A 14,857-nucleotide genomic window follows, 5' to 3' on the forward strand; every position below is an offset into this window, starting at 1 on the left:
AGCATAACTTCCAAACATTGTTTACCTATATAGTGTTAGAATATTTTAAGGATATACTTACAAATTGTTTGAACCACCTATGAAATGCCGTATATACAGCATCTTGGCCAAATTGACCCACGAAGTGACTGTGACACATCAAATATTTTTAGTAGTTGCATTGAGATGTAATCACAGTAAATTTTATATTTTGATAACTATTAAAATATAATACTTACTTGAGAAATGGTACTACTTCGGGACAATTTAGCAACACATGAAGTGTAGCTGACTTGAACTCCATATCACTCAAATTTCTCTTTCTACCATCCTTAGAACATCGGCCTGGTTGATTGAATATGGACATAGGCGGATATAATGGATCATTCGTAAGGTCGACTGTGTGCCTATTGGGCCTATTCCTAGCACATGGCACGTTGCTCTCAAAATAATAAGAACAAAAATGAGCAGTTTCTTTTGCAAGATAAGCTTCGCATATAGATCCTTCAATTCTATTCCTCTGCTTAACAAATTGTTTGCATTTGCCAATTGTCCTACATAATTTTAGGTTAGCCAAGAACATTCAAATAAAACAGAAAATTATATATGGACTATAATATTACCTCTCAAAGGGATACATCCATCTGCATTGAACAAACCCTCCAAGTCGTGCCTCGTGTACAAGGTGGATTGGAAGGTGTTCCATCACATCAAAAAACCCACATGAAAATACTTTTCCATCTTACCCGAAGTTACACGAATGTTCTGATCCATCCGGCATAGGTTTTCTTCCCTTAATGTGGAAGAACACAAGTCTTTCAAAAACAAACTAATCTTAATGATGGGTTTCCAGATTCTTTCAGGCAAACCAAAAAACGCAATAGGCACTAAGGTCTCCATGAAAACATGACAGTCATGACTTTTCAAATGGCTCAACTTCCCTACCTCCATATCAACTTTTTTCTCAAAATTTGACGTATAACCCTCAGGCATCTTCAATTTCGTTACCCAATCACAAATCTGCCGTCTTTCCTCCAAAGTGAATGTATAACTAGCTTTGGGCTTGAATAACTTACCATTATTTGTTGTCTGCAAGTGTAATTCAGGCCGCCTGCAATATTCTTGTAAGTCCATTCTAGCCTTCGGGTTATCCTTTGTCTTACCTTTAACATCCATCACTGTGTTGAACAAATTGTCAAAATAATTCTTCTCAATATGCATGACATCAAGGTTGTGACGGAGAAGATTATCCTTCCAATAAGGCAACTCCCAAAATATACTCTGTTTGGTCCAATTATGAGTAACACCGTATTCGGGGAATCTATGCGGTAGAACTTCAGTAACTTTACTGAAGTTCTGGACCCTCTCCCAAATTTCATCACCTGAAAGTATCAGAGGTGGATAATCATATTCCAGTTTATTCTTTTTGAAAGCATTTTTCATCCTTCTAAACTCATGACCCTCAGGCAAGAATTGACGATGACAATCAAACCATGATTGCTTTCGGCCATGTTTCAAAGTGAATGCTTTACTATTTTTCATGAAGTAAGGACAAGCTAGCTTCCCAGCAGTCATCCACCCAGACAACATTCCATATGTAGGAAAATCATTAATTGTCCACATTAAATTAGCACGCAAATTGAAATTCTGTTTGGTTGATATGTCATATGTTTCAACACCATCGTACCATAATTGTTTTAGCTCATCAATCAAAGGTTGCAAATATACATCTATCAAACTTTTCGGATTACGTGAACCGGGGATAATACAATTTAAGAATATATATGGACTAGTCATGCACAACTTGGGTGGTATATTATAAGGTGTAAGAAAGACAGGCCAACATGAATACGGTGTCGCAGATACAGAAAAAGGCGTGAAGCCATACGCACACAGACCTAACCGAATGTTCCTTGGTTCACTAGCAAAACATGGATATGTCCTATCAAAGTGCTTCCAAGCTTCTCCATCTGAAGGATGGCACATAACACCAGGTGGTCTTCTATTTTCAAAGTGCCATCTCATAGGAGGAGCAGAACTCATCGACGCATATAACCTCTTTAGCCTAGGTATAAGAGGTAAATAATGCATCGCCTTGATAGCGACCATCTTCCCGCTGGAAAGCCTCTTGAAATGAGACTTTCCGCAAAATTTACAACTGCTTAAATTTGCATCATCTTTATAATATAACATGCAACCATCTTCACAACAATCAATTCTCATTGACGAAAGTCCTAACTTAGAAACTAATCTCTTTGCCCTATAGAAATCACCAGGTAATTCGATTTCCTCGTCAACTAGTTCACGCATAAGGTCAATGAAAGAATCCATGGCTGCTTGAGAAATATTCCAATCAGATTTGATACTTAGTAATCTAACTGCAACAGACAACTTAGAGTGCGGACGTCCTTCACGTAGTGGACGACTAGCTTCCTCTAACTGTTCATAAAAATGTCTTGCTTCATCATTAGGAGTTTGTTCAACATTTTCGTTGGGCTCACCCCCAAAGTGCATTCCAAAAGCATTCGCAACCATATTATGAATTCTGGAATCACTATTTCTATTCTCCCTCGACCTACTACTTTTACCAACAACCATGTTATGAAATATCCCATGGCTACCATCCATCTCTCCATGATTAGTCCACACAAAGTAATTCGCTATAAACCCTACCATATAAAGATGAACCTTAACTTTCTCCGGTTTTCCAAACTTCATACAGTCGCACTTAACACAAGGGCACCTAATTACTCCTTCTTTTATGTATGGCGAAAGTGACATTGCATGTCTAATAAAGTCCTAAACCCTTTCTACAAAATCCTCCCGCAATCCCCGCCGATTAGGATAATTCCTATTGTACATCCAAGAACGATGTTCCATCTATTTAAATAAAGCAAGAACAAATTAAATTAGTTAATTCATAGCCTAATCTTTTTTTAGTTAACTAAAAGTCCAATTCATATCCTATTATTGTTGCTTCATAAAATGAAATTTAACCCCATATATAAATTAGTCTACCTAAATAGTTAATTTATTTGAACCATAAAAGTATTAATAAGAACCCTAAAAATTGCAAATAATATATAACATGGAGAAATTGAACCCTAACATGGAGAAATGAAACCCTAACATGGAATTAACTTTGAACTAAACATAGTTGAACAAATAATATATAACTTTGAACCCTAATATATTGGAATTGAACCCCTAAAATCACTGTTTTTCGGAAAAATAAAAGAAAGGAGAGAGAAACTAACCTTGGGAGTGGAGGTCGCCGGAATTTGCTGCTGCCGTCAGGGGTCGCCTGTGGCGGGGGCGTCGTTGCTGCTGGAAGTCGGAGGGGGAAGGGGTTTTGAGTGTTAGAGGAGAAAGATTTTAATTTGGGGAATAATTTTGAAAGAATGGACCTGAAACCCGTTTTGGCTCCTGTTAAAAAAAATAGCGACCAAACATGGTCGCTATTTTGGTAGCCAAATTATTTTTGACTGTTTGACCAAAATAGCGACCAACGTTGGTCGCTATATTTGAAAATAAATAAATAAAATAATTATTTTCCTCTTTTATATATATATCCTACAAAAGCGACCAACTTTGGTCTTCTTTTGGTCAAACGGTCAAAAATGGCGACCAACATTGGTCGCTATTTTGGTCAAACAGTCTATACTTAATGCATAGTATAGCGTAAGTATGTATATTATATATATATAAGCTATATTCGATACGGTATTACCTAATACACTTATACTTAGTGCATAGTATAGCGTAAGTACATATATTATATATATATATATATATATATATATATATATATAAATACATATATATTATATATATAAGCTGTATTCGATATAGTATTACCTAATACACTTATACTTAGTGCATAGTATAGCGTAAGTACATATATTATATATATAAGCTGTATTCGATACAGTATTACCTAATACACTTATACTTAGTGCATAGTATAGCGTAAGTACATATATTATATATATAAGCTGTATTATACATATATATTATATATATAAGCTGTATTCGATATAGTATTACCTAATACACTTATACTTAGTGCATAGTATAGCGTAAGTACATATATTATATATATAAGCTGTATTCGATACAGTATTACCTAATACACTTATACTTAGTGCATAGTATAGCGTAAGTACATATATTATATATATAAGCTGTATTCGATACAGTATTACCTAATACACTTATACTTAGTGCATAGTATAGCGTAAGTACATATATTATATATATAAAGCTGTATTCGATATAGTATTACCTAATACACTTATACTTAGTGCATAGTATAGCGTAAGTACATATATTATATATATAAGCTGTATTCGATACAGTATTACCTAATACACTTATACTTAGTGCATAGTATAGCGTAAGTACATATATTATATATATAAGTTGTATTTGATACAGTATTACCTAATACACTTATACTTAGTGCATAGTATATAGCGTAAGTACATATATTATATAGATATATAAGCTGTATTCAATACAGTATTACCTAATATACTTATACTTAGTGCATAGTATAGCGTAAGTACATATATTATATATATAAGTTGTATTCAATACAATATTACCTAATACACTTATACTTAGTGCATAGTATAGCGTAAATACCTAATACACTTATACTTAGTGCATAGTATAGCGTAAGTACATATATTATATATATATAAGCTATATTCGATACAGTATTACCTAATACACTTATACTTAGTGCATAGTATAGCGTAAGTACATATATTATATATATAAGCTATATTCGATACAGTATTACCTAATACACTTATACTTAGTGCATAGTATATAGCGTAAGTATATATATATATATATTATATATATAGACACACACGCCCGCTTCGTAGTACTATTCATCCCTTGTATTACAAAAGTGTTAACGACTTACATTTATATTATTTACATAGTAAATACAAAAGTGATTTCTAATTTTGACCATATAGAGACCAACTTTGGTCGCCAACTGTAAATGAATTTAATTTAGCGACCAAAGTTGGTCACTAACAGTACATGAATTTAATTTAGCGACCAAATTTGGTCACTAAATTTTAATCAGATTTATTTATATTTTATATAATATTTAAATTAATAATAAAAATTATTAAACGTTAGAACTGGGTCCCACATTGGCGACCAACGTTGGTCTCTATTTCATTAAGCGACCAACTTTGGTCGCTAGCTTTTGAATTATATTTATTTATATTTTAAATTTTTTTTAAATAAATATATATTTATTAAAATATTATAACTGGGTCCCATGTTAGCGACCAATGTTGGTCGCTACCAGTTTATCCTTCAATTAGCGACCAACGTTGGTTGCAAGTTTTAAATTATATATATTTATATTTTATAAGTTTTATAAAATAATAATAAAATTATTAACAAATTTAATGTGGGTCCCACTTTAGCGACCAATATTGGTCGCTAATCTCAGTATATATTTGACCAAGCAAGTCTGACCAGTCCAGTCAACAATTTGACTAAATTTGCGGCCAAATAGAGACCAACTTTGGTCGCTAATATATTTCAAATATTTTTATTATTATTTTCGACAGTTTGGCGACCAACCTTGGTCGCTTTTCTTGACAGACCAAATTTGGTCGCTAATTTTTGGTCGTTTTTTCCCGGATTTCTAGTAGTGTGTGTTCAGAATATATGAATTTACCAAATTCTTTCGTCTTATAATTTAGTACATATCTGTATATTATTTAAAAAAACTTTTGCTAAACTTATTAAAGAAAAGAGGTAGAAAAAAAAAACGAAAACAGATCTGAAGAAGGGGGAGGGGGGGGGGGGAAGGGGGTGGTTGAAGAAGAGAAAAGAAAGGAGTCACCTTCTTATACGTGTGTGTTGCACGTGTATATTGCGTCAAATATGTTAGTTAATATTGTATTGTAAATATATATAAAAAAAATATTATATGAGACACAATTATGTAGTGTTGTATCTCCCCTATCACCTCTTTATAAATAATGTGTGTATTTTCATTCTGTCAGCTTTGACCGGTTTGTCATGATCAAAAATTTTGTTGTTGACATTAATATTCTTCTTCAATTATTCATGTGAGAAACCATGCTGCAACAAAGACTGTTTAATTTTTTAGATTGACATCGTGATTTCTGTAGTTGCAAATCACAAACATATTCAAATTATTTTTGAACGAATTGATGTGTTTTCTTAACGAAATTAGAGTCTTATTCATTTCTTTATAATTAGAAATAGTAATGATAAATCCGATTAGAATTTTGATATAGAGCTCTAATTTGTATTTATATAACAAACAAATTACAAGAGATAATTCTATGCTGGTTAAAATTGTAGATGCTGACTTTTAACAATTGAAATACATAACACTTATTCAAACATTTAACATTTAGTGAGAATAAAATAACTAGAGTAATTCATGCAAATAGGTCATATTAGGTACCCATAGCCCTAGTTGCTATTATGAAGGTTTCTTTTTTCGAACAAGATTAAATATTGGAACTCCTAACCATAATGATGTAGCTAAAAGGAAGACAATCTACTAAACTCATCACTCATGAAATTTCTATCGTGTTCATAAATTTAAGTCTCAATTCTTTGTATTCAAATTTATAACGTCGTTCAAGCTTGATCATGAAAATGCTCTCGAATAATATTGAAATTTAATTTACAAAGGCTACTTTTTTACTTCCAGTCCTTCGTAGTTATATACCCCCAACAGACAATAGAGCCAAAATAATATATGCTTGGACAAAATAAATACAAGATGTAATGTGAGAGAAAGAGAAAATACTTAACTACAAACAACTAAATATATAAAATAATAATGGAACTATATACATTAATTCATATTATTGTTCCGGGACTTCATCTTTAACTTGCTAAAGATCTCCTTAACAATATGCTCCGTTCAACCCGCTTTGGTCCTACAAATTTCAATTGATCAATTATAATATGATTAAATACAACCAAATTAAATTTATTAATACCTTCACTCATTAGATGAATCTTACTAATTTGGTTCTGTCACACTAAATTTCACAAAGATACAATCCATTCCGAATAAATATATCAAATAACCTAATCTCAAACATTGAATTAAATCAGCTGAATTGAATGACAATTACACTAAAAACACATCCCACAAACTATAAACACTCCAACTAAACATAAATCTTGTGTTTTCATTAATATGCAAGATATATAGAAAATAAAAGAATTTAGTGCGTACTACTATTGAAATAGAAATAGTTTGGGCGTACCTTAAAAAAAATTAAAAAAATAAAAGAATGTAAGGACTTCAATTATAAATCAATATTATTATCAGTATTAAATATGCCTCGCATGAGCAAACTAAAGGCTTCAGCATTACTCGCAATAACATTATTTTTCAAACTCATCAACACGGAGAAGAACAATGTAATAATTTGCTTCCTTTGGAGATGCTCTATCAAGACTCCGTCGAAACCATCAATTAGGACCTTCGTGGGGGAAAAACCCTAGGGTGAAGGACAAAAACAAAAACAACGACCAAGTAGATTGAACATTTTCATTAAATAGAGCTAGAGAGACTCTCATCCATCACTACAAACAATCAATGGAAAATCCACCCAAATTACCTAATATACCACCGGAACCACCGGATGACACTGTCATAGAAGAAGACACGCTACAATCCCACTCTTACAAAGAAATGCTCCTAGATAAGCAAAATACTAACACAAGCTGACTACTTCGCTTCAGAACTAGAATACACCAAAACGCAACAAAAAGGAAAGGAAACATCAGGTCATATCCTAATTTCTCAAGAGGATAAAAACATGTTATATGAACCATGGCGTTATTCAGTCATCATAAAGCTTTTTGGAAAGCGAATGCAACACTATCTCCTCCGATCTAAATTAGATGATTTATGGAACCCGTCCGAACAGTTGATCTTGATTGACCTAGGCTGAGATTTTTTCATAGTCAAATTTGGTAAGGAGGAAAATCTAGTGAAATCCATACAAAAAGGGCCATGGTTCATCTCTGGAAGTTTCCTCTCAGTCAGAAGATAGGAACCAAAATTCATTCCACAAGAAGTGACACTATCCTTCACTACAATCTGGGTAAGACTACCATAATTACCCGCTGAATTCTACGACAAAGAGGTTCTAGAAAAAGTAGGCAGAAAACTGGGGAAACTACTAAAAATTGATACGTGCACCTCAGCCACTCTCAGAGGTAGATACGTAAGAATATGTATACATGTACCCTTGGAAACACCAGTTGCTACCTCAGTTACAATAGGGGACTATAAACAGTTGGTAGTCTATGAAGGAGAAAATGTACTATGCACCGGGTGTGGAAGGATAAGGCACACTACAAGAGGGTGCTCGTACCGACAAAAACAACATCAAACAACAAATATGCAAGACAACACAGAGTGCTCAAATACAAAACCAAACAGTGATTCAAGCCAAACACTAAACAATGAGGAAGAAGAGGAATGGAAAGTCATCTCTTTCCTCAAAAGGCGTAAAAAAGAGAACAACACGCAGCAAAATGAAGCAACGGACAAGAGTAGAAAGGGCAAACCACTAGCAACTCCAGATGGCATCAAAATAAAAATGTTTGATGCTACATCCGGTAAGTTCCTTGAAACTCAAACTTTCCAATACACCTCTAAATCTAACCCTTTACAGGATATGGATCGGGCCCAACCCATTAATACAAGATACAACAAGCTGAAAAGCAAGTTACAGCTGGACAACCCATAAGAGAAAGGCCTAATGCAAGCGTTAAAAGGAAATCGGGCCCAGGGAATGCACAACAACACTCAAATATTGGACAGGGGCCCACAACACAAATAAAAACCAAATCGAACCCCACACTCAGTAACCCAAACCAAACGGACACTACCCCATCCCATAAGTCAACTAAGCCCAAAGGCCAAGATGAAAGCCAAAAAGTTCAGACTGGGCCACCTCCCACCCCTGCAAAACTAGACTCCATGGTATCCCCAATCATGACTCCTTCTACACTACGTCTCCTTTACCAACACTAACTGGAAAAAACCCCTCCATGAAAGCTCAAGAGCCAAAGCTGAAAAATCAAGAAATCCTAGGTGATTTGACACAACCCATAAACTCAACCGGATTTCACAATAATCCCATTCTCAGTGTATCAGACACAAACTCAAAAACATTAAGCATGTCTGTCGATCCAAATCCACAACCCCCAAAAACGGTTGATTACCCCGATACTCTACCTTTTATTACTAATCCAAAAATGGGCAGACAAAAGAAACCCAAAAATGGAACCCAATACCAACCCCCAATCTTCCTAACCTCTATCCCACCACCACCGGACCACCTACCAGCGTCATGGTTGGAATTGGCCCTCCATGGACAAGCTCTATGCTACAATTTTCAGTTGGGTGATCAACTGATCTCTCTAATCATACAGAACCCAGCACATCTAGCAAGGGTAACTGCAGAAGCCCTAAACAGGGGTTTGGGGATGCTTGGAGCACAAATGTGGCAGACATTCATGGCCCAGACCCACCCAACCCACATGCAACAGAATAGTGATTCATCTGTCCACGACAAGATACAACAGATATTCAACAGCATCCCGTTCTTCCTAGACCCATCAGTAGAGGACCCCTATGCAACCCCTCAGTTCAAAATCCTCCAACCGAAATCATCCCAGAAAACTTCACCTTCAGTGCAAGAGAACCATCAGCAACCACCCCAGGAGAAGTAACACCAATCGCCTCTGGGGAATATCTCCAAAGGAATATCAACAGCCCTGGAGCTACTAAGGAATCGCGAGGAGCCAATGGATCAGGAAGCAACCCTAATCGACAACCTAGTGAGGGTGGATTCACTATGGCTGGAAGCAGTAAGAGCTGTGGAGTTTAGTGTGGAACACAGCGAGACCTTGATACTCCTTTGCCCAAAGAACCTAGTTTGATGCGGAATGAACTTCTCCTCTCACCAGAGTCAAGGTACACTCAAACCCTTTCTGACATTAACCCCAGTGATGAGATCCCAACAATCTCAACACAGGGGAAGAGAAGCGATGCAACCCCAGGGCAGGACAATACATCAACGAGCAACAACCCTTCGTCACTGAACCCTCTAATGAATTCATAATATGGAATGTTAGAAGGGCAAACAGTGCGGAGTTTAAGAGGCATTGCTCAGAAATGGTCAAGATGTACAAGCCTGTGATGTTGGTTCTCCTGGAGACCAAAATGGCTGACCACAAAAAGCTAACTGAAGAGCTTCAATTCGACATGCATATCTAGTTCCCTGATATAGGCCACTCTGGAGGTATAGTGATAATGTGGAGGGATTCTTCCCTCCAAGTTGATGAAGTGGCAGTAAATTCTCAGGGTATCCATGCCATGGTTAAGGTATTACCTTTAAACCCCCTTGGTTTTTTTCTGCAATTTATACTAGCAATCACATTGAGGATAGAAAAACCCTCGTGGATAGCTTAGTTGATATCTCCAATAATCACAGAGGGAGTTGGTTTGTGGGTGGAGACTTCAATGAAGTCCTGAAAGCAAGAGACAAGTTTGGGGGAAACCCTATAAACACCCACATAAGTAACTCTTTTTGGAATTGTATCAACAATTGTCACCTTGTATACCTAGGATTTAAAGGTAGTAAATAAAATTGATCAAACAAGAGGTACAAAAATAAGTCTTGTCTAATCCTAGAAAGAATTGATAAGTGTCTTGCTAATAACCAATGGATAAATGAACACCCTAAAGCTAACATTACTCACCTCCCCAGGACCCATTCTGACCACTGCCCCATGCTTGTCGATCTAAGCAATAACAGTCACATTCCTCTCAATAAACCCTTTAGGTTTGAATTAATGTGGTGCAACCACCCTCTATTTCAAAACCTAATTATGGATTCTTTTAAGCCTGATTCTACCCTAATCCCTTCCACCATTTTGTTCAAGTATAATGCTCTCAAGTGGAATAAACATACCTTTGAAAACATCTTCCACAAAAAGAAGAGGTTGCTAGCAAGGATAGCGGGGATTCAAAAATCCCCTCATTATCCCACTAGCACCTCAATGCAAACCCTTGAAAGCAACCTCATTGAGGAGCTTAACTCTATCTTGAAGAATGAAGAGGACTTTTGGAAAATGAAGTCTAGAATACAATGGCTCTCAGATAGAGATGCCAACACAAAATTCTTCTACACCTCTACTCTAAATAGAAGAAGGATGAACAAAATCATTTCCCTCAAAGATGACTCATGTCAGTGGTTGTTTGAGCCTGGGGAAATCAAGCAATCAATCTCAAAGTTCTTCCAAGAACTTTATACATCATCCCTCACTCAATCACAGAATGGCTTGTCCTCCACTGAAATCCAGGGGCATTGCCTCTCTCAGATTCAACAAACAACAATTGGGATGGCACTTAGGGATAGTGAAATCAAAAGTGCCATATTCTCCTTCAAGCCTTTCACAACTCCTGGACCTGATGACCTTCATCCTTTCTTCAATCAAAAATATTGGGACATAATGGGTAAGGATGTCATCCAATTCTGCAAAAACTGTTTCTCCACATCAGTTATGAACCTAGTCAGAATGAAACCCTCATGTGCCTCATTCCTAAATGCCCACAAGCCTCAATGATCAAAAACTTTAGGCCCACAGGCTTATGTAATATTGTCTACAAGACAGTAACAAAAATCATTGTTAATAGAATCAAGCCTTACCTCCCTCATATCATTAGGCCTAGTCAGGTTAGCTTCCTCTCCAACAGGAAAGCTTCAGACAATGTCATTATAGTCCAAGAATAGATCTCTCACTTTGGAAAAATGAGAGGCAAATCCTCTAACATGATTCTAAAGATTGATCTGGAGAAGGCTTTTGACATACTAGAGTGGTCTTTCATTAAGCAAACCCTCCATGCTTTCAAATTCCCACACACAATCATCAAACTCATCATGTCATGTGTAAGTTCCTCCACCATCTCTATAATTGTTAATGGAAAGCAAACCAATCCTTTCATACCCACTAGGGGCATCAGACAGGGTGATCCCCTATCTCCTTACCTGTTTATCCTATGTATGGAAAGACTTTCCAGAGACATTGACAATAATGTCCTCTAGGGTGAGTGGCACCCCATCAACATCAACAGAAATGGCCCTAAAATATCTCGCCTTTTCTTTGTTGATGACCTAACTCTTTTTGCAACAGCTAACCAAGCCAGTTGCAACACAATCATGAATACTCTCAACTCTTTCAACTTGGCATCTGGGCAAAAGATCAACCTTACCAAGTCTAAAGTCTGTTTCAGTGCAAACTGCCAACCCCATAAAATGGAACTAATCTCAAACACCCTTTCCATAAAAGCTTCAACAAACTTTGGAAAATACATGGGCTTCCCAATCTTCCACAAAAGATCCACTTATAGTGATTTCCAGTTCATCACTGACAATCTCCACTCTAAAATGGCTGGATGGAAAACAACCATGCTAAACATGACTGGGAGAACCACATTGACAAAAGCATTTCTGAACTCAATCCCAAATCATGTAATGCAATACATCAAATTGCCAGCAAAAACAACCAAAGAGATTGATAAAATTCAGAGGAATTTCATCTAGGGCACAACTGTTACTAAAAGAAAGATGCATCTAGTCTCCTAGGATATAGTCAATATGCCTAAGGATAAGGGGGGCTGGGGATTCAGAAAGCTGAATTGAAAAACAAAGCCCTTCATTCAGGACTTGCTTGGAGGCTATACCAAAATCCCTCAGCCCTCTGGGCAAAAACTCTGATTGCAAAACACTGCAATTAGAGGATCCCCCCAAAAAAAGCCAAGTCTCACACATGGCAATGCATCCTAAAAGGGTGGGAAACATGCATGAAAGCTAAAAGATGGGTAGTGCATTCAGGAAACAGAGTCAATTTCTTCAATGATCCTTGGATAAACAACCTCCCAGTTATAAGGTCCCTCATAGAAGGTCCCCTGACAAGAGAAGACATGACCAAAACTATTGCCTCTGCTCATCATAATGGAACTTGGGATCTCTCTACACTCTCTTTCACCATTCCCCAAAATATCCAAAATTCCATCTATAACACCTTCATCCCACCCAACCCAATTAAGAAAGATAGAATGATCTAGGGAGCCTCCTCAAATGGAATCTATTCCACAAAATCTGCCTACTCACTCCTGGATTCTTGTCAACACCAAAGACAAGAAAACATGACCCATAATTTTTTGTGGATCTGGAAGCTGAAAGTTTCTAAAAAGATTCAATCCTTTTTTTGGCTACTATTCCATGACATGCTCCCTACTGGAGCCTTTCTCCACCATGTTGGAATACAAACAGACCATATGTGCAACCTGTGCAATCAGGCAATTGAGACTTCATCACACATCTTTTTTGAATGCACTAACTCCAATCTCTTCTGGCAAGAAATCATCTTACAAAGCACAAAATACAACAATACTCCTATACCATCCTTCACTACTAGGGATTGGCCAACCACATGGACATCCCTCAAGAAAGAGCATTATAACAGCATCATCACTTGGGAAGAGCTTCTCCCTTTCTGCTTCTGACAAATATGGCTCACAAGAAACAACAATCTCTTCAATAATAGAAAAGAAAGGGTAGACTCAAAAAGTGCTATAGCTAAGACTACTGAATATGTTACAATCGTGTTAAATAAAGAACCCAAAATCAAAATAAATATCTCGGTAAAATGGAAACCATAAAAAAAAACTATAAGCTCAACACTGATGGAGCTGCAACAGAAAATCCTGGAAGGGGAGGACTAGGAGGAGTCTTCAGAAATGCAAGTGGAAATTGGGTACTTGGCTATATGGGTTCCATCCAATACATCACTAACACTCATACAGAATTGCTAGCCATTTTGAAAGGGCTGCAACTTGCAGAAGAAAGGCAGTTAACTCCTTTGGAAATAAACACTGACTCAACAGAGGTAATTAGAATGATAATCAATGGAAACCTCCCCTTTGACTCACTTATTCATGAATGCAGGTCAATCGTCCAAAGACAAGGCGCCGTGGTGGTGAAGCACAGCTATAGGGAGACCAACAGAGTTGCTAATACGCTGGCAAAGGAGGGCACTAACAGGAATTTTTTTGAAGATATTTTTGTAACAACAGTTCCTCCGGTGTTTGTCAAGCATGTATTTTGGGCAGACATGACATGAACTGTGTTTGAAAGACAAATTATGGATTATAATATTACTAACGATAGCCTGGTAGTGGGGGATTTGATATATCCACCCACAAACATTCCATCTGTAAACCCTAACGGGTAGTTTGTTAAATTATAAAATGCATCCAGTTTTAACCCAAAAAAAAAAGGACAAAAACAACAAACCTAGTTAGTTTAAATAAGAAATAGTTTATAAACTTTAAATTTTAATTGATTTTAAAGTCTTTAAATATGGTAATTTCTTATATATTTCAAATAAGGAAAGGCTTAATAATTAAAATTGTAGTTGATTTCTAAGTTTTAAATATTAGAAAAATAATTAAATAACAATTTTATCTAGTATGAAATTTATTTTTAAAGGGTAAAAAAGGCAAACGATATTTTGTTAAATGCCTTCGTGCTTTAATAGTGTAGATTATGTTATACGCTTAATTATTTTTTTTCTTTTTATCTTTTTGCCACATCAGCTATTAGGATGGAATAAAATTCACTCACAATGTTTTTAGGAGGGTAAAAAATTAGCTGTTTAGTTTAAGTGTTCAAACATATTTGCTGGACAAATTTAATTGGGTCTTTATGTATTTTTCCTAAATAATATGTATTCTTATTTTAATTTAACTGATAAAATTAAA

This window comes from Nicotiana tabacum, chromosome 18 (assembly GCF_000715075.1).
Source record: "Nicotiana tabacum cultivar K326 chromosome 18, ASM71507v2, whole genome shotgun sequence".
NCBI lineage: Eukaryota > Viridiplantae > Streptophyta > Magnoliopsida > Solanales > Solanaceae > Nicotiana > Nicotiana tabacum.